Below are 21,724 nucleotides of genomic sequence, written 5' to 3' on the forward strand. Positions count from 1 at the left end.
GGTATAGGTAAGAACTTTCTCAATGAAACCACAGCAGCACAGCAACTAAGAGATAGCATAGATAAATGGGACCTCATAAAGCTAAAAAGCTTCTGTTCATCAAAAGAAATGGTCTCTAAACTGAAGAGAACACCCACAGATTGGGAGAAAATATTTGCCAACTATACATCAGACAAAGGACTGATAACCAGAATATACAGGGAACTTAAAAAACTAAATTCTCCCAAAACTAATGAACCAGTAAAGAAATGGGCATGTGAACTAAACAGAACTTTCTCAAAAGAAGAAATTCAAACGGCCAAAAAACTCATGAAAAAATGCTCACCATCTTTAGCAATAAAGGAAATGCAAATTAAAACCACACTAAGATTCTACCTCACCCCTGTTAGAATAGCCATCATCAGCAACACCACCATCAACAGGTGTTGGCGAGGATGCAGGGAAAAAGGAACCCTCTTACACTGTTGGTGGGAATGTAAACTAGTACAACCACTCTGGAAAAAAATTTGGAGGCTACTTAAAAAGCTAGACATTGATCTACCATTTGATCCAGCTATACCACTCTTGGGGATATACCCAAAAGACTGTGACACAGGTTACTCCAGAGGCACCTGCACACCCATGTTTATTGCAGCACTATTCACAATAGCCAAGTTATGGAAACAGCCAAGATGCCCCACCACGGACGAATGGATTAAGAAAATGTAGTATCTATACACAATGGAATTTTATGCAGCCATGAAGAAGAACGAAATGTTATCATTCACTGGTAAATGGATGGAATTGGAGAACATCATTCTGAGTGAGGTTAGCCTGGCCCAAAAAACCAAAAATCATATGTTCTTCCTCATATGTGGACATTAGATCAAGGGCAAACACAACAAGGGGATTGGACTTTGAGCACATGATAAAAGTGGGAGCACACAAGGGAGGGGTGAGGATAGGTAAGACACCTAAAAAATTAGCTAGCATTTGTTGCCCTTAACGCAGAGAAACTAAAGCAGATACCTTAAAAGCAACTGAGGCCAATAGGAAAAGGGGACCAGGAACTAGAGAAAAGGTGAGATCAAAAAGAATTAACCTAGAAGGTAACACACACGCACAGGAAATTAATGTGAGTCAACTCCCTGTATAGCTATCCTTATCTCAACCAGCAAAAACCCTTGTTCCTTCCTATTATGGCTTATACTCGCTCTACAACAAAATTAGAAATAAGGGCAAAATAGTTTCTGCTGGGTATTGAGGGGGTGGGGGGGAGAGAGGGGGGTCGGAGTGGGTGGTAAGGAAGGGGGTGGGGGTAGGAGGGAGAAATGACCCAAGCCTTGTATGCACATATGAATAATAAAATAAAAAAAAAGAAAAAAATAAAGAAAGGAGTCCTAGGAAGTTTAAAAAAAAAAGAAAAGAAAGAAAAAAAAAAAAAACTACACTGCATTCTTACCCAAGTCAGAATAGCAATCATGAAGAAAACCAAAAAACAAATGCCTGCAAGTATGTGGGAAAAAGGAACTCTTATATACTATTAGTGGGTATAAACTAGTGCAATCACTATAGTGATCAGTATGGAAATTCCTCAAAAACTTAAAATAAACCTACTTTATGACCCCACAATACCACTTTTGGCCATATATCTGGAATGTAAATCAACATAAAGAGAGAAACTTGTATTCCCATGTTTATTGCAGCTCTAGTCACAACAGCCAAACTTTGGAAGTAGTCTATGGACCAAATGACTGGATAAAACTCCGTGATACACACACAGATGGCATATTGTTCAGCCATGAAGAAGAATGAAATTATGTTGTTTGCAGAAAACTGGATGAAACTGAAATAAACCAAGCTCAAAAACCTAAATATCTCATGTTCTCATTAATATGTGGAATATGGATATAAAATGATAACAACAGAAATAGGATATGGGCGTAAGAGTAGGATGATCTGGGGAAAGAATCAGTAGATGGGGGAGGAAGAAGGGAGAGTGCACTGGGGGGGGAGAAGATGATTGAAGCACATTTATACACACACACAACACACAAACATGCATGCAATATTTCCTGCAAGTAGTACTTGAGAAGTAATAAGCACTTAATAAGTGTTATCTATCATTACTGCTGTTATTTTGTCATATTTAAGAATGACAACTTATCACCCAAGATTTTCAAGATGATCTTGTGTATATTTAACCCATATTCTTTCAGTTCACCACCATGAGTTTATTTGCATATATATTTATCATACATACTAGGGTACTACTATTTTGTGTGTTTTCTAAAATATGTTACATGCATTTTATGAGACCATGTGTTCTGTTCAGCATACTCATCATTATATTCTTGATATTTATTATACATATAAGGGTAAACCTCTTTAATTCCTTTCTGAGTTCTCTTATCCCCTCATGGGCATGTCACTTCTTTTTTTATATTGCTCCTTTGATGTCCACTTAGGGTTCTCTACCCATTTACTTTTCCTTCCAAAGCCATGATGGATCTCTTTAAATATATTCCTTTCTGTACCTCTGGGAAAGTTTCGCAGGGACTTAACTTAGAAAACAGATGACTCCTTGGAGGATAGAAGTGATCTCAATATCATTTAACACTGCCAAATGGAGTGTGTGAAGTAAGTATGCTTTTGCCATTCTAGGTTAAATTTATAAGAAATAGATTGTCATACAATTTGCCTCTTTTCTTGTTTGGAATGCTTTTTTCTTTTTTGGCACTGGGGCTTGAACTCAGGACTTCATTGCTTGCAAGGTAGGTGCTCTTAGCACTTGAGCACTGCACCAGCCCATGTTTTCCCATTTGGAATGCCTGCTCCTTACTGGGTTTCAGAAATCCCAATGTGTTTAAATCTTGAATCCTTTGTCAGTTTGTACATTGAGAAGAAGTGTGGTATTGCCCATTCACCAGCCTGGAACCTTCTGCAAGTTTTCTGCCTGCTCCATTTTCTCATTTGAAGATGGGGTAGTAACAGTGACCTCCCTCACAGAGAGCTCAAAGACTATGCAAGTCAATGCATTAAAGCACTCAGAATAGAGCCTGGCACAGAGGAAGGCTTCAGTTCATTGCTGAAACTTTTCTCTTTGTCTCTCCAATTGTTTTTACCATATCTTCACTCTTACTCAGCTTTACTCACTCCCCTTTTTAAATTTTTTTTTGTGTTCTTTGGATCAGGGATCATGTCTTAATAATTTTTTTTCTGTTTTGTTTTCAAGTACTGAATAAAGTGCCTGGCCTATTATAGGAGGCGTTTGTTAATGTTTAAAGAATGAGGGGAATAGAGGTGTAGTTCAGTGGAAAAGCACTTGCCTAGCATGTGTGAGGACTTGGATTTGATCCCTAGCACTGAAAAAAAGTTTATAGAATGCATGAGTGGATATCTGCAGTGCCATATCATCTGTCTTATTACTGAAGTCTCCCTTCATTTCCTTAAAATATAGGTTTGCCACCTGAAGGGCAGGTTACTTCCATCCACTACTATCTCTGTGATTACATCAGTGAAGAGGTTCCCTTGGGGACTTTATAATAGGCTGGATTCTGAGACATAGTGATGTATGCAATTTAAATTTATCTTCAACAAATTGAACTGTGTTCCATATAATATATAGGTCTGCAAACTTAAAACATGAACTTCTGATTCCATCATATGAGTCAATTATTGAAGCTTCGATGTCCCTGTGGAATAGGAAGAGGAAGACATTGCTGATCTCTGGATAAAAATTCTCAGCAAGGTCCAAGGAGACTTGATCAAAGCCTAACATGAATTATAGATAGACTTAAGATCAGACACATAATCTCTGATTTATAGGTCAGTGCTCTTCACTTTTTTATATCTTAAAATTTTTTAAATATTCAGATTGTCTCAAAAAGTGACCTTGGGTTTAAAGACTTTCTGAGCTCACATAAGCAAAATGTGTTTCCAGTCATGGCAATTTCCCCTAATTTGGCATGGAGCTTCAATTTTGGTAGCAATCAATAAAAGGTATATCATAGAACAAAAAGTGAATGATTAACAAAGTATGTATTCACACGATTTGGAGAATCGTGATTTGGAGAAATGACATTGAATGATGGTACTGTTTGTACAACTTATCAAAATCAAGTAGGACCACTGAGAGGTGAGGCTTTGTGCAATGCCCTTAGGGCATTGGCAGTATGCCCTTGAAGGGGCAGTGGATTCTAGGCCCTTCTCTTACTCTGTTTCTGTTTCTTGGTGAAGAGGTGAGTGGTTTTGCTCCCTCAACACAGGTCTAAAGAAACTGGTCATGGGCTGGACCTTCCAACACTGTCAGCCAAAATAAGTCTTTTCTTTTTATAAGTTAAGTATCTCAGGTATATTGTTGTAGTAATGGAAAACTGACTAACACAGTTTTCATCTAGGATTACCATTAGAAAAATTGTATTTATTCTTTCTAACCTATTAAGTATAAGACTTTCCTTGAAGCTGAGCCATAGAGAAGGGGAAATGGCATAAAGTTTTCCTATGTTATAGTTTAACCTATCAGTGTTTTTTGTTTTTTAGTAGCTGTCTTTTTTTTAAAGGTTAATTAATTAGTTAATTAATTTGTTTTGAGATAAGTTCTTATTAGGTTGCCCATGCTGGTTTCAAACTCATAGGCTCAAGTGATTCTCTTACCTTAGTCTCTTAGTCCTTTAAAGTAGTTGAGACTACAGTCCTGTACCACTGGGCCTGGTTAGTAACTATGTCTTCAATAACATTTCATTAATGAATTTTGCCCAACAATTTTTAGCTAATGGGTAGGAACTAGAACTAAGCAAATAAAATTTTTTTTTGCCTGTTTACTCTCCCTGTCTAATTTCTTCTGACTCTCCTAGACAAATCACATTATTGCAGTCTGGATATGACATAAAGGAAGAAGGATTTATTTTGCTCATGGTTTCAGAGGTTTTAGTCCATGGTTGCTTGGCTCCATTGATTTTAGGCTGTGGTAAGGCAGAGTACTATGATGGAGATGGTACAGTGCAACAGAGACAGAAATGAAGAGGCCAGGTACAAAATACACCCTTTAAAGCCACACTCCCAGTGACCTACTTCTTCTAAGTAGGCCTTAACTCTTAGTATCCCATTCAGTATGAACTCGTCAATGGATTAATCCATTGATGGATTAGTGCCCTCATGATACAATCACCTATCAATATCACCAGCTGGGAACCAAGCCTTCAACACATGAGCTCTTTGCCGGGCAGAGGTGGGGTGGGTGTAGGTGCTTTATACAACAAGGTTCTAGGCCTTTTGAGTTTATTAGTAATAAATAAGGCCCAAATGAGAATTCATTGACTTCCTCAGACTTCTTTTGCCTGTACTCATTCACTTATTTGGCAAGCAGTAATTAAGTATCAAGTGTAGGATACACGGTTGGTGAAAGTACCAACCAAACTGTGGAGAGGTCTCACTGTAGTGAGACCTCATCTAAGAGAGAGACAGACAAAAAGAATGAGAACTAACAATGAAGGAAAGAAAATAGTGAGGTTCATCCCAATGAATGTGTAGGGAAAAGTAAATAGGAATTACTTGGAAGGACTAAAACCAAATACTGAGTTATAAATAATTCAGTCAATATCTTAACACCTTAACTGATGTGATGGTCTTTTAAAAATAAATTGTCTAAATTTACTTAGATACATCATTGAGACACACATTCAACCAATTGCAATTATTTTGAGAAAAGAAAAATGAGCCCCTCTATATGGTTTTCTTGTTTTCAATTATTTAAGGCTTTGTATTTATGTTACCAAAACAAGCAGTTAATTTAGTTAATTTAGTCAAGCAGCCAGTCATTTCAGGAGGAAAACAAGGTTTTCAGATGAGTAATGTTGCTGAATGCGTGCCCCAAGCCCCAGCTGTTTGGCTGGACTTTCCATTTTTTATTTGTAATATTGGCATGAACAGATGAAGCTTTTCAGTTCTGGAATGGAAATGGAAAAAAGCTGTAAAAATGTGAACAGTAGTTAAGGATTATAGCAAAAATGTTAATCCTTCAATATCTTCTGCTGATACACTGACTATTTTTTGAAGAGTTTTCTACTTCATTTTATGACTTTCCATGAATTCATAGTGATAGACCAGATGCAAGCCTGAGCATTATTTACCTTTAGCGAAGTAGAAACCAAAGTCTCAATATGTTACATTTTTGGAGCCATCCCAGACAACATATCATGGACAGAGTTTGTGTTTTTCAAATTCCCACTCCTGCCTTTCATGTATTATGTTACAGGAACGCCGTGTTACCACAAGGCAAATTTCCCCTAGTGGCATGCACCCTGTAGGAGATCAACATTTATTTGTTGAAGAGGATAGCAATGATCATGATAATGATTGTCATCTAGAATGAACAACTGGTAAGGAGCCAAAGGGAGCCCAATGCAAGTTAAGTGTTTATGAAAGTTTTTGTTCATAATAATGGTGTGAATGTAAAATTGATGGGCCAGTTAGAGAAGAAGGGGGACATTGGAGAGTTGACCTAGTTCCATTTCAGCTTAGTTAAGCTTAGATTTTTACGACATGGAAATAAATGGGAGAGTGTTTTAAAATTAATTGTTAACAAAAAAGACGAATATGAAAAAGGAAGTGATGACAATTTTGACATAAAGCAAGTGATAAAAATCCAAGTGGGGAACAGACATTAAATAGCACTTAGTATAACAACCGGCAGCTGTGGAAGTTCTTTACCCTGAGGTCATAGGGAAATGAATTAATGAATCCTCTAGCAGTTGTTTTTCCAACAATCACAGAAGAAAACTTGGGGCAGTACCAGAGTAATAAAGTACTCATGCAAACCATTCAGTGATGCAGTGTAAACCTTGAGTTCTCGTAATGGTGGCCTGAAGATTAATGAAATGCTTTGCTACTGCCATACCATCCACAAAATGATACACAGCAGGGCAACTTTGGTTATGGACTTTCTGTCTCTACACATCATCTTCCTTTCTTTATCACAGTTGACATTTTTTCTTTCCTAGTCCATTTCTGAACTAAAACCACTCAGAATTGGAATTGACTTTCTACTTTAAGGGTAGTATAATCTGATCCAAAATATAGCACTTTCCCAGCTAGAGCTTTCTATTAAATTCTGCTTCCCATAAAATGTTTAATTGGTTGTATAACTTTGGGCAAGAGACAAAGGTATGAGTTCAACTTTCCTAGCTTAGAAGATAGAATTTTTCCAGGTTTAAAATGTTATGATTTCTTATCTGTTTCTTCTAGGCAGTAAATCACTATGCAAAATATTTTTGAATGAAAAGTTATAAACTCTCCAAGAAATCACTATAGAGACATTCCTGAGATCAGGAGAACTACAAGGACACTTGCTGTAGGGCCTCAGCAAGGCAAGCAGAGGTAGGAGGAATGAAATGAGGTGATGGTACTTCCAGAGCTTCCTGGTTGAGAGTACTGTCTGGAGTGGAGTCTTCTGAATCTGTGCCATTTTGGAGTGGGCTCAAGAGGAGATTCTTATTCTGGGTCAATATTCTGAAAATACATTCTACAGAAAATGAATTGCAGAGATTTTTAATAGAAACTACATTAAAGAAGGCTCTGTAGTAATATAAACTTGGAAACAAGATGGCTTACATAAAATCAAACAGAATTCTTCCGAGGAGGGGATTTTAGAGTCCTTGGTGACATACTATGCATTGTGAAACTCCACAGAGGGAAACACCTCTGTGTTTCCCAGACTCATTTCTTTTTTTTTTTTTTGCTTACAGAGATTTTCAAGGATTCACTTTTCTGATGAGGAAATTTTGATAGAGATTCATGACAAGTTCAAGTTCACTCCAGAGGAGTAGGACCCAAGGGATCTCTTCATTAATTAGGTCTACCCTTAACAAATCCCACATTTATAGATGACTCTTAGGCCAAAACCAGCTTCCAGAATATGTAAGTTCATCTTCAGTCTGTTTTTGCTTGTTTTTCTTTATTTGCTTGCTCATACCATCTTATCAAAAGTTAGCTCAATTTATACTGAGAGAATATTTTTTGAGGTGTTTCTAACATTTATTCCTTTCTATTCACACAGGATTGCAGAAAATGTTTGATCATCAGCCTCTTTATCACAAAATTGATGAACTTTGAAACTCAAATTTGCTAAGTGGCCACAAAACTCTTATGGATTTATATGGTTAAACTGAATCAAATTGAAAATCATATCCATGCAACTCATACTGTGTCAAGTTTCAAATTTCCCACCATTCTAAAATATGATCAATAACTTGAGAATTGACCAAAAGATATCTTTGCCTTCTTCCCCTCCTTTTCCCCTTCCTCCTTGTTCTTTTCTGTTTTTTTAAAAAAGTTTTATTATCATAAATTAAACTGTCTGTTCTCTTTCGATGAACACACATTAACCATATATACAAATGGGGTTCAATAGATTTATGCAGTATGCACTAATCAAATCCAACCTCCTCTTATCCACCCTCCACCCCCCCATAATGTTTCTTTTTAATTAAAAATAATTTTTGAATGATACAAAATTCATTTTGCAGACAAATTAAATGAAATTCTGGAGTCATCCAGGTACGTCTTCATTTTCTATTTGAACATAAAAAGAACTTTATACTGTACACATTTTGGAAAAATAAATTTAAATAAAGGAAAGTAGAACATCTCCTGGAGGATTAACCTATTACTACATAGATTGTCTTGCCTTTTTCAGCTATCAGGCAGCAAGGAGTAACTTATGTGTCCAAGAGGAATTTGACATCTTTTCACCTGTGTATATTCAACAGCAACAAAAAAACCTGCAGACAGAAAAATGGCAAAGTGATTTTATCAAGGTAATGTAATATATGTTTGACAAACAGCTCTGATAATTTTTCACATGCATTTAGTTTGATGGGTCCCTTAGTAAAGTTTTGTTCAGTTCATTTCCAATCATGTTGAAAGCCTCATGTAGGCCTTGTGAAGTCGTAGCAGACTGACATTGATTCATTTTGTCTTATCAGACTATTGTAGTTGAGAGCTTTTTGGTACCCAAGTATTTCTGTGCTCTGCTTAGATACCTTTCTTAAACTAAGAAACACTGGATTGGAAGACAAAATTCTTGAGCAGTTTATATGTATCACAAAGTACTATTGATCCCAACAGATGGGCTCCAACTATACAAAATGTTCTACCCCAATAAAACAAATGATTTGTTGAATGTTAGGGACTAGGCTTGACAGTTAAGACCAGAGTGTGAGAGACTTTAATCAATTGTAACTTGAAAATGAAAATTTGATTTCTGTATCACTTTAAAAATAGTTATTAATTCAATAATACTTCTACTTTTTGGTCTTAGGCTCCCTGGCATTCTCAAAAATATTCAAGAGCCCAAAGAACTTTTGTTCAGGTAGACTATATGTATCAAGCCTTTCTGCATTAGAAATGAAAATTGATCCATTTTTAAAATGAAAAGATGTGCAAGTATACATTTCATTAACTATCAGAAGTTGCTTTTGAAACACTCACCATACATTTTTAAGAGAATGGGAATAAATAGTCAAAAACTTTACTATTGTTAAGGTAGCTTTACTTAAGGGTGTCAGGGACCCCAAGGGACTCCGGGCCACACTTCAAAAGTGTTTTGTCAATTCATTAGTTACCTAATAAACATGAATATGTCCACTCTGAACAATATAGACGTGTGGTTAACAACAAAAGCCTTTTACCTTTTGGTGCTTTTATTGTTTAAACAAAATGCAGTCCATAAGCTTCAAAGTAAGCTTCATGAAGTCAGATTTTAGTTTTAGAATGACCCCCCACATTCTGTGGACACCCATAGTACATTTTCAATAAGTCTGTACAAAATAGACAGTTGTAAGATCTTGCAATACTAAAATTTGTGACTTTTATCACCAAACCTGTTATTGCACAGTTTACATAAAAAAATGTAAAGTTATACTATTTTAAATATGGGCAAATCATGCCTTCCTAATTCGTTTTGTATTGTGTTCTCAGAATAAGTAGAGTGAGACAACACTAGAATAAAAAACCTCAAATCAGATGACATGACCAAAGACATATGAAGATAAATTGATTGCAATTCAACCAAAGAATCATTCTCTGGGTAATTGTGAGTGTTAACAGTCTATGGTACAATGAATAGATATGCTCTCGTGATCAATTAAAGCTGGGTTCAAATGTAGCCAACCCTGCATCCAAATTGTGGAGTCTTGGAGAAAAGTTTTATGTATATAAGCTTGTTTCTTCTATTTAAAACAGAAATGATATATCTATGAAAGCCAAATTAGTTAATATATATGAATAAAGTTCAAGACCTTTAAAAGATAATACAACTATTATAATTGTTAATTATAATACTCATAGTGATTGATGTCAGATATTGTTATTTGCATTTACAGAGAGAAAGTACAATAGAATAACTCCAAGGATAGGCGGACAAGACAAGAACTCTAATTCCTAAATCCCTGATGAATTTAATATAAGGGATAAGATTAGAGAGTAATAATAAGAAGGCCTCTGATGACAGTGACAGAAGGCCAAAGGTGACAAAGACGTGAAATATGTGCCTCAGAGAGGAAGGCTTTTTTCAGGAAGGAAGAGGTGCAATGATTTTGAGAAAGAGAGGTACAGTTCTAAGCAGACTTGATTTACTGTGACTCATGGTCTGTAACAGAATGAGAAGCCTTCTTTCACGTGTCATGAGTTTTTGGTTAGTTATTCTAGACATTTTCTAAGTGAGCACACACACATGCACATGGAAGTGCACATACACACACATGCATGCATCTGTTTCTGAGACTTGAAAAATGTGAAAAAGAGGCTATTCAGATTCTTACTGGTGTTAAATAAAACCTCATGAGTATTATACTTTTGTTAGAAATATTTTAATAACTTTTTTCACCTTAGAATTTACAATTTTTCCTACTGGGGTAAATTACACAATCAAATGTCTAAGACTGATTAGTTTTTAAGTGACTTTATTGGGATATACTTTTCCTCAAGACAGACTAACTTAATAAAAGAAAGAGAATGATAATGTGGTTATCACACATAACTTCAATTTTTTTTAAAAAAGCCATTTCCTTAAATGCCTACATAAGAACTGATTTTAGGAACACTGTACTGTTTACATTAGCTTTTTCTCTTATGTTTAAAAAAGCAAAATCTCAAAAAGACCTGTAGTCATTATTATAAACAGTCAACTCACAAGTAACGATGGCATTGTTGAAGACATAATATGAAAGTGAGAATAAAGACATGCTGAGAGAGAAATAATTAAAAACCAACGTAAAATATAAGCCACACTATCTAGATCACCTATTACAATTACAGCTACTGTAAAAATCAAGCCATTGAGTATAACTTTCATCTTGGTTGAAAATTTCATGGATGCATATGATTATAACTATCTGTACTCAAGGGCTGAAATTTTGGAAACTTATCAAAACTCAGTTGTTGTTGAATTGATTTTTGTTTCTTTAAGCTCAGTTCTTCTATTGTTACTGAATCAAAACCTTTCACCAGTTTAACAGATTACTCTGCAAGCAGAACTCTTTGAATTCACAATGTAGTATTGGAAATGAAAACCCCAATTTGTCATGCTGGAAGGAGTTTAGTGCTCAATGAAAGACTAGAGCTCTAATGCACCAACGTGCCTCAATACAGAGTAAATAACGGAGTATCAGTTGAATAAATGATGCCTGTGTTTACCTACAAATCTTTGTGTCTGATTTTGAGTTAAAATTGTTCTTGTTTGTTTTAATGGTAGTACCACATTGATTCATTATTGTTCTGTCAGTGACAGGAGAGGGCAACAGGCTTGCATACTTGAATGAGGCAGAAGAATAATTTGCAAGACTTCTGTCATTAATCTGTGCTAGGTTACTGATCCCATTGAAGAGTCTAGATACTTCTTGTCAGGTGAGAATAACTCATGATTTGGTGAAATGCTACGTTAAAAATGAACATTTAATCCATGAACTTGACAATAGAGGTGAATTAAAAAATTTGTTGAAAAATCATAATTCAACAAAACTGAAATACAAAAAGGAAAGTAAAATTTGAGTAGTCTTGTATCTATTAGAAAAAAATAATTCATTATTTAATACTTTTCCATAATGAAAACCTTCAGATTCAAAGGACAAAAAGGTTGATCTTTCCAAATACTTAAGAAATAAATAACATGCCCATATCCTCCAGTGAATAAAAAAGAGGATATGCTCCTCATATTAGCATATCTCCGGTACCAAAAAAAGTGAATTTTTTTATGAACATAGATGCAAAATATTAGGAAATTACTTGAATCTGATATATATAAAGTGATACTCAAAACCAAATTTAGTTAAACCCAGGAACACAAGTTTGACTCAGTATTTGAAAATTAATTACTATAATTCACCATTAAAAGAAGAAAAATCATATGGTTCCTTAGATACAGAAAAGGCCTTAAATATTTGCTTTTGATTATAATTCTTAGAAAATCAGCAATGAAAGAATTGAAGTCCTCTAATCTGATAAAGAATATCCGTAAAAATCTTATAGCTATCATTAAATTTAATAATGAAAGATTATCATTATAATCATTTCAACATTGTATGGGAGCTTTATCAGTACAATGAAGCAAAATAAAATGAAATGAAATGAAATAAAAATAAATTGCATAATGATTGGAACGAAGGACTTAAGATTCATACTTACTGATGCATAAAAATCCAAGCTATTCCATAGATAAACTGCTAGAATTAATAAGTGAATTTGGCAAGGTCATTAAATTTAAGATCAATTGTATCTCCACACAAATTAACAAACAACTAAAACTGAAATAGAAAAACATACTATTTACAATAGCATAAATAAATTCCATAAATTTCTAGAGATAGAAATCTATAAAATTACTTACAGAGGTTAAGGACAATCTTAAATGTATTGAAAGATTCACAGAGTTGGGGATATGTTTCTACTAATTTATTATTAGATGTAATTCCATTTGAGAGTCCAGAAGGCACGTTTTAGGGGAAGTGGACAATCTAATTTGTAAAAATTAAAAGGGCTCCATACTGTAAAGACAGTCTTGGAAAAAAAATAAAATTAGAAGACTTACACTATTAAATCTGAAGAATTGTTATAAAGTTATCATAGTGAAAACAGTGTGGAAGATCAATAATAAACTACCAGACTGGTGGGATAGAATAGAATCCAGAAATACAGCCACTCATGTATTTTCAAGAAAGATAACACTGTGATGTAGTGGGAAAAGATGGTTTTTAGCATCTGGACTAAAACAGTATGTATTTGGTAGAAAATATTGAATCCTCTCTCATGCTATGTAGAAAAATCAGCTTCATTTGAATTATAGACCGAAAAATAAAAGTTAAAAAACAAAGTGTCTAATTCATTAGTTATCAGAGAAATGAAAATCCCAAACCATTAAGGCAATACCAGTCCTGGGGAGAAACTGGCTCTCTCATATTATTGGGAGGAGTATAAATTTGTACCCCACATTTTGCAAAAGTGGTAGTATTAACTACACACTTTCTATTATCATGATTACTTTGTTCTAAAGTAAACTTTTAATATGCTCATCAAGTAGGTTGGCATTTGGTAAATTATTTCCTAGATGCTTCATGGTTTTATTGCTCTTTGAATGGGATCCTTTCCCCCCTTCTGACAGCATTTCTAACTAGTTATTACTGTCTTAATAAAAGCTTGACTACTTTCTATGCTGATCCTGTCTCTTGCCATGTGTGTTTTCAGTTGTATATGTAAGTAGAAACTCAACATTTAAGGGTTGGGAATGTAGTTCAGTGGCAGAGGACTTGCCTAGCATGTGCAAGGCCCTGAGTTCAATCTCCAGCATGGGAAAAAAAACAAAACAAAGCAACAAAACACCTCTTAGCACTTAAATTAGCATCAGTTTTCATCTCTTCCTTTTATAGAGTTCTCTGCATTTCTTTTTCTAGCATTGCTGAATGTTAGTGATGATTGCCAAAATATCTTCTGTCTGAATTTGGTCTTTTAATGATGGCTTTGCCTTTGCTAGGGAGGCACTTCTGTCACTTAAGCAACTATTGCTTTAGTTACTTTTCAGATAGGATCTTGGGTTTCTTACCCTCCCTGCCCCTCCAACCCCAGTGCCAATTCCAGATCATGATCTGGTGCCCATACATCTTCCAGTGCCTCCTTAGTAGCTGTGGTTACAGGTATATACAAACATGACCAGTTTGTTTGTTGAGATAGAGGTCTTGTTAACTTTTTTTGTGGGGGATGGCCTCAAACCATAATCCTTCCAGTCTCTGCTTCCTGAGTAGCTGGGATAACAGGTGTAAGTCACCGTGCCTGACCCTGAATTTTTTAATGGGAATGTTTCTAACATTTTATTATTTAAAATGATCTTCAAGAAGTAATCTGGTAACTGCTGTTTATCAAATTAAAAAGATTTCTTCTAGTTTAAATTTTAAGAGCTTATATTAAGAATGATTAATGGTAAATTTTATCAAATGAACTTTGGAAGTCTTTATCATTATTTTACAATGTGTATATTAACTTATACATCTTATTTTTTATTTCCTTAGTTTAAAAATTTTTTTTCTGTGTTTTATCTGGAATTATTTTATTTGTATATATGTGTGTGTATGTATCTGTAGTGCACATGTGTGGTTTGTATCTGTGTATTTAAACTCTTTTTTTGTACTTATTTGAATCTTTGTTTTGGGATCAACAAAATGCTTAGTATTAAGATAAGTTGAGAAGCTTTTCCTCTTTATCTTTTCTTTACATCAGCAGGAAAAAAATTTATCCACAAAATCATTTAGAATTATTCTTAGAAGTGTATCTTGTTATTTTTTGACTAGACTTTTTTAAAATATCTTTTTTATGATTAAAAAAGGTGTTGAATCAATTTTTATAATGTACCTTTTTCCAGGGGATGGAGAGATACTTTTTCTAGGTTTTCAAATGTACTAACATATGCATGTTTTATAGTTTTAATGCTTTAAATATTGTTACATTATATGCAACAAAGATGACTATTGTAAGACTATTGATGTGCTTTGCTTTCTCTTGTTGGACAGATTTACTAAAATTTATTTTCTTTTTAACAATTGCATTGTCTTTTCAAACATTCAGTTTGCTTTTAATGATACAGTCTATGTTTGTTTTCTCTATTACATAACATATACCCATATTCAACCACATTTGTACTTAATTTGTAAAAGGTGCATTACATGCACTTTCTTTTTCTCCTTTTATCATTTTTAGATTTACTTTCATGTGTGTGCAGTGTTTAGGCTCCTTTCCCCACCACCATCTGCTTCTGCGCAGAACCTGTTCCACCCTCTTATTCTCCAATTTTGTTGAAGAGACAACATAAGAGATAATAACAAAGACATAACATTTTTGCTAGTTTGAGATAAAGATAGCTATTCAGAGAGATTCCTAGCCTTGCTTCCATGCACATGTGTATTACAACCCACATTGGTTCATCTCTGCCAGACCTCTTCACTACTTCCTAGTCGCCTTCCCACAGAGGTCTCTGCCAGTTTAAGATTACTATGTTCACTCCTTTACAGTGAGCACATCAACCACATTCAAGTTTTAGATTTCCTTCCTTTCCCTATTCCTCCTGTACGTGTTCTCCTCTTAGTGTGTGACTCATGTCCAGTAATATTACTGCATTTGTTTTAGGTCTATAATCCACATATGATGGAGAACATATGATTTTTGGCCTTCTGAGCCTGGCTAACTTTGCTTAAGATGATGTTCTCCAGTTCCATCCATTTACTTGCAAATGAAAGAATTTCATTCTTCTTTGTGCTGAATAAAATTCCATTGTGTGTAAATACCACATTTTCTTAATCCATTTGTTAGTAGTGGGGCATTTTGGCTATTTACATAGCTTGGCTATTGTGAATAATGCTGCAATAAACATGGATGTGCAGGTGCCTTTCTTGTAAGCTGACCCATATTCCTTCAGGAGCATATACCGCTTCTTAGGAGCGGTATTGCTGGATCATATCTCAGAACTATGTTTAGTTTTTTAAGAAGCCTCCATATTGTTTTCCAAAGTGGTTGGACTAACTTACATTCCCACCAGCAATGTATGAGGGTTCCTTTTTCCCCATATCCTCACCAACATTTGTTGTTAGTGGTGTTTTTGATGATAGCTATTCTAACAGGGGTGAGGTGGAATCTTAGTGTGGTTTTGATTTGCATTTCCTTTATGGCCAGGGATGGTGAGCATTTTTCCATGTGTTTTTTGGCCATTTGGACTTCTTCCCTTGAAAAAGTTATATTTAGTTTGGTTGCCCATTTCTTCATTGGTTCATTGATATTTGGGAAGTTTAGTTTTTTGAGCTCCCTGTATATTCTGGTTATCACTCCTTTGTCTGTTGTATAGCTAGTAAAGATTTTTGTCCCGCTCTGTGGGTGGTCTCTTCAGTTTAGGTACCATTTCTTTTATTGTGCATAAGCTTTTTAATTTCATGTAGTCCCATTTGTCCATCCTTTGTCTTAGTTGCTGAGCTGCTTGAGTTCTACTGAGGAAGTCCTTGCCTATACCTATTGCTTCCAGAGTATTCCCTGTTCTTTCCTGTACTAACTGCAAGGTTTGGGGTTTGATATGAAGGTCCTTAATCCACTTTGAGTTGATACTAGTATAGGGTGATAGGCCTGGGTCTAGTTTCAGTTTTCTGCAGGCAGATAACCACTTTTCCCAGCAACATAAGTTGAAGAGGCTATCTTTTCTCCATTGTATGTTTTTGCCACCTTTGTCAAAAATGAGGTGGGCATAGCTGTGTGGATTCATATCCAGGTCCTCTATTCTGTTCCACTGGTCTTCATATATGTTTTTGTGCCAGTACCATGCTGTTTTTATTGCCATAGCTCTGTAGTATAGTTTGAAGTCAAGTATTGTGATACCTCCAGTGTTGCTGTTTTTGCTGAGTATTGGCTTGGCTATTCACGGTCTCTTGTGTTTCCAAATAAACTTTAGGATAGATTTTTCAGTCTCTGAGATGAATGTCATTGGGATTTTGATAGGAATTGCATTGAACATGTAGAGTGCTTTTAGTAGTATAGTCATTTTTACTATGTTGATTCTACCAATCCATGAACATGGGAGATTTTCTACCTTCTATAGTCTTCTTTGATCTCTTTCTTTAATGGTTTGTAGTTCTCTTTGTAGTGGTCATTTACATCCTTTGTTAATTTTATTCCTGGGTATTTGAGGTTTTTTGAGGCTATTGTACATGGAATTGTTTTCCTATATTCTTTCTTAATTTTTTCATTGTTGGTGTGTAGAAAGGCTACTTTCCAAAATGCACTTTCTCAAATGTATGTTATCCTTGTCTATATAGTTCTTCTTGGAACAGTTTCAATGAGCTGGTAACCAGTATGAGAGCTTCTATTGTTTTGCTAAGTTTACCTTAAACTTTCTTTTAAAAGATGCTAATGCTAAAATGTAGGTATAACTCAGGATACTTTCACTCAACTTCCAAAGCATTATATTCCTAACTAGACTCTTCTTATGAATTTCCACTAATAGAAGATCTTTGCTATTTGCCTCTTTTATCTATTCTTCAGTAATTAAACTGAAGGTCAACTTACTCAAATCCAATATTCTATTATACCCTGGGGTTGTCCAGTTTTGGTTAGAATTGCAATTGTTTTACTCCCATGTGTTGTTTGACATTCCATATAAGCTTTGCTACTTTAAGATATTGATATATACCTCAAGGACCCAGTACTCTAAGTAATTTTTCTATGTTCATAGCTATGGAGTATTTGCATGCTATTTGCAGGTCTTTTTGACCTTCTCAGCAAATTTCAATGGCTTTGTATAAATGAAGTCTAAAATGTAAATGTAATATATTACTTAGGAAACAATTCTTCCCACATATTTGCACTTTCAGCTGTCACTGGAAGATGAAGATTGAAATACTTTTTGAAAAACAATGTTTCAAAGGATTCTAGCAGACATAAAGCAGAAGATACATTTCTCCCCCTGGTGGCTTAAAATGCCACAAGTTTGCCACTAATAAACAGCAAGAGAAAATCTTTCTTGACTAGCTGATGTTTTACTTTCTTTGGGAAACAAGGAAGATGTCCCTAAAACAGCCAGTAGCACTACTCAAATTGAAAGGCAGACAGACATGTAGATCTATAGAAGTCTAGGTGCTAATTCCTTGAGAGTTTCGAGTCACAGAGCAATCGTTGATCTAAAGCCTGTAGTCAGTCCATGGCTCTCAGCCTGATTTATAGCTTTCAAGGACTGAGGATTGTCCTGTCATAAACAGAAATTGCTAAGAAAGTCAAAGCCATGATATTTTGATAATTATGCTTATGGAGAGCACGTATGAAAATACTCTGAATGGAAAAGTTTATGTGTATAACTTCAGTGTTTTGCCTTATTATCTGTCTCAATATTTGCATTATACTCAATCCAACCAATTTTAGCCAATCTAGTCCAATTTTGTAGAAATGTATTAGGATGACAAGCATGCCCATTTCCACATACTCCAAATAGATACATTGGTGGTGTGTTGTGAAGATAGGCTACTTTTCCTTCTCCTGTTCTCTTCAGGTCTCTGATGGCAGAAGCTGAGCTGCTTCACTAGCACAGGGAAGAAAAAACCAGAACCCTCTCTGCTCTACAAACTGCCATTCATTTCAGGACAATAACTGCCTGTTGGCTGGAGATCCAGCTGCTTGTCATGTCAGACTGTGTAACGTCTGCTGCTGAGTCCAGCTGTACAGCTGAGATCAGTGCCCTAAGGACTGAGCACAAGAATGCTGTGATCCCTGGCGGTGACAGGGTCTCTGCTAACAAGCCTCTAGACATTCAAGATGAAATGTCAGTACCCCAGCACAGTTATCACAGAGGTTGAAACAAAGCATCTGAAGACTTTTAATGCCATCAGAATCTGGGAAATAAGTGAAGCATCTCAGGTGTAGTTCTCTACCCTTTGGACTTGATGTCATTTCTGTGAGTAATGGTGACCCCTTCTCTGTTGCTTAGCCCCAACACTCAGAGGTAAAAACAGAATAACAGGTTTTCCCATGATTGAGTTTAAAGCATTTTTTATCTTAGTGCTAGTGCTAGTTTTCATCTATTACTCAATAGATAATTATGAAATGTCTATTGTATGAAATTTCCTCTGCTGCAAGTGGAAATAGACAAAGAAGTTGACAGTCATGTTCTCCCCTAATGGGGTAGGAGGTATGAATCATTCAATTTTTATTACAGGCTCTTTGTTAGACTTTTTGTCATAGAGACAAGAACCGGAGAAAACACCCAAGGGAGGAAGGATTTATTTTGGCTCATGGTTTCAGTCCATTATTTGACTCTGTTACTTCTGGACTTAATGTGTGCTGAGGCAGAACATTGCAGTTGGACACTAAGGTGGCTTACCTCAAGGTGGAAAGGAGGATGAGAGAGACAGGAGAAAGAGGCAACCGACAAGATATAACCTTCAAAGGTATGCCCCCAGTGATTACTTCCTCCTGCTAGACCTCATCTCTTAAAATTTTTCCACCACCTCCCCAAATACTGCCACGTAGCTGGCGACCTTGCCATCCTTCAACACACAAACGTGAGAGAGACATCGCATATTCACACCACAGTAAGCACCCAATCCCGTTGTGTTGTCAAAAGTCTCTAATTTCAGTCATTATTAGAGTTCTTTCATTTTTCTCTGGCAGTCTCAACGTGGTGTGAGGTTTTAGATGAGCTGTGACATTAGGGGAGGGTCCTGTTTTGACCTTTAGTTATCTATACAGGTTTATTCTGAAATGCTGAGCTAGAATGGTCCTTTCTAGTCACGGCTCTTTGCTTTGGGAAGTGCCAGAACTATTCCTTTAAGTCTGTCCAAGGTATCATCTTTCAAAATTTACTTCTTCTCTTGGGTCATGTTACCTCACTGGAGAAGTTCTAGGCATCTCATCACATTAATTTTCTTTGAGAAATCTGTCTAGACTGGTATTGGTATTCCACTGTCCCTCTTCTTCTGGGAAGCTCACTTTTTTTCTGCACCTTGTTTTCTGTCTCATTGCTTCAAGCCATGACCTTTTGGCTAAAACATTTTATGTATAATCTGAATCCTCCCTTTCAAGACAGGTAGACCTATGAAACACAAAATTTAGAGACAGTCAAAGGTTATTTTGTTTTTTTCCTATAGAATGATTTTCTTGAGGTCTGCTTGAGTATGAGGGTGGGAATGAATGGTAGAGGGGAAAACAAAAAGCAACAATGAAAAAAATATTTTTTTTTCTTTATTCAAATATTCAGATGTGCATACATTGTTTGGGTCATTTCTTTCCCCTGCCCCCACCTCTTCTCTCTCCTCCCCACCCCCTTCGCTTCCAGGCAGAACTTGTTCTGTCTTTTTCTCCAATTTTGTTGAAGAGAAGACATAAGCAATAATAAGAAAGGCAATGCATTTTTGCTAGTTGATATAAGGATAGCTATACAGAGAGATTCCTAGCATTGCTTCCATGTACAAGTGTATTACAACCCAAATTGGTTCATCTCTACCAGACCTCTTCACTACTTCCCAGTCACCTTCCCATATCGACCTCTGTCACTTTAAGTTTTCTGTATTAGTTCCCCTGCAGTGAGGACATCAAACACTTTCATGTTTTGGGTTTCCTACCTATCCCCATTCCTCCTGTATGTGCTCTCCCCTTAGCGTGGTACCCAAGTCCAACAACACTACTGCATTTTTCCTAGATCTAAAGTCCGCATATGAGACAGAACATATGATTTTTGGTCTTCTGAGCCTGACTAACCTCACTCAGGATGATGTGCTCCAGTTCCATCCATTTACTTGTGAATGATAAGATTTCATACAATTAAAAATATTAAGGGTTTTGAAAGATGTGGAACAACCAAAACTCAAAAGCTGCAGATGTACCAATGCAGTATGCATTGGTACAACCACTTAGAAGAACTGTTTTCATTTTTCCAAAGCTGGACGTAAGCATGTTCTATGATCAGCAATTCCTCCTCAAGATTCAAATCTATTATGTAAGCAAGAGAAATGTCTACACATGTCCACTAACAGACATGGACTAGCATGTCCATCACAACACTGCTTGTACAAGTCTCAAACTGGAAATTACAAAATGACCATCTATAGAAAGATAGTGCTATGGTTTGGACTTGGATGCCCCATGCTTCCAAAGCTCATGTGTTGAAGGTATGGTCCCAGCCCATTTTTGCTGTCAAGAGACATTGGAACCTTTAGAATTGGAGCCAATAGAAAGGAAGTTAAGTCAGGGGGCATGTCCTTGAAGGAGATTTCTTTCTTTTTGCTTCCTGGCCACCATGAGGTGAGCAGGCCTACTCCACCATGTGCTTCTGCCATGATGTGCTGTGCCACCACAGGTCCAAAACAACAGGGCCAAGTGACTATAGACTGAAACCTCTTAAATTGTGAGCCAAACAATCCTTTCTTCTTTATAATTCTGTTATTTAGGGTATTTTGTCACAGCCATGGAAAGCTAACTAACACAGGTGGATAAATACATTGTGGGATAAATACATTGTGGTATAATATAACAAACACTATACAACATTTGAAGTCACCAGTCTGTGACTATATAAGATATGGATGAATTTTATACAAAGAAAATATGATGAATAAAAGAAATCAGGGACAAAAAGGGACATAGTGTATGACTTCAATTATATAAAGTTCAAAAACAGGCAACATTCATTTCTACTTTTGGTTTTCAGGACAGTAGCTACTTTTGGCCATTTGGTAAC

Source organism: Castor canadensis, chromosome 4, assembly GCF_047511655.1.
Source record: "Castor canadensis chromosome 4, mCasCan1.hap1v2, whole genome shotgun sequence".
NCBI classification, from domain to species: domain Eukaryota; kingdom Metazoa; phylum Chordata; class Mammalia; order Rodentia; family Castoridae; genus Castor; species Castor canadensis.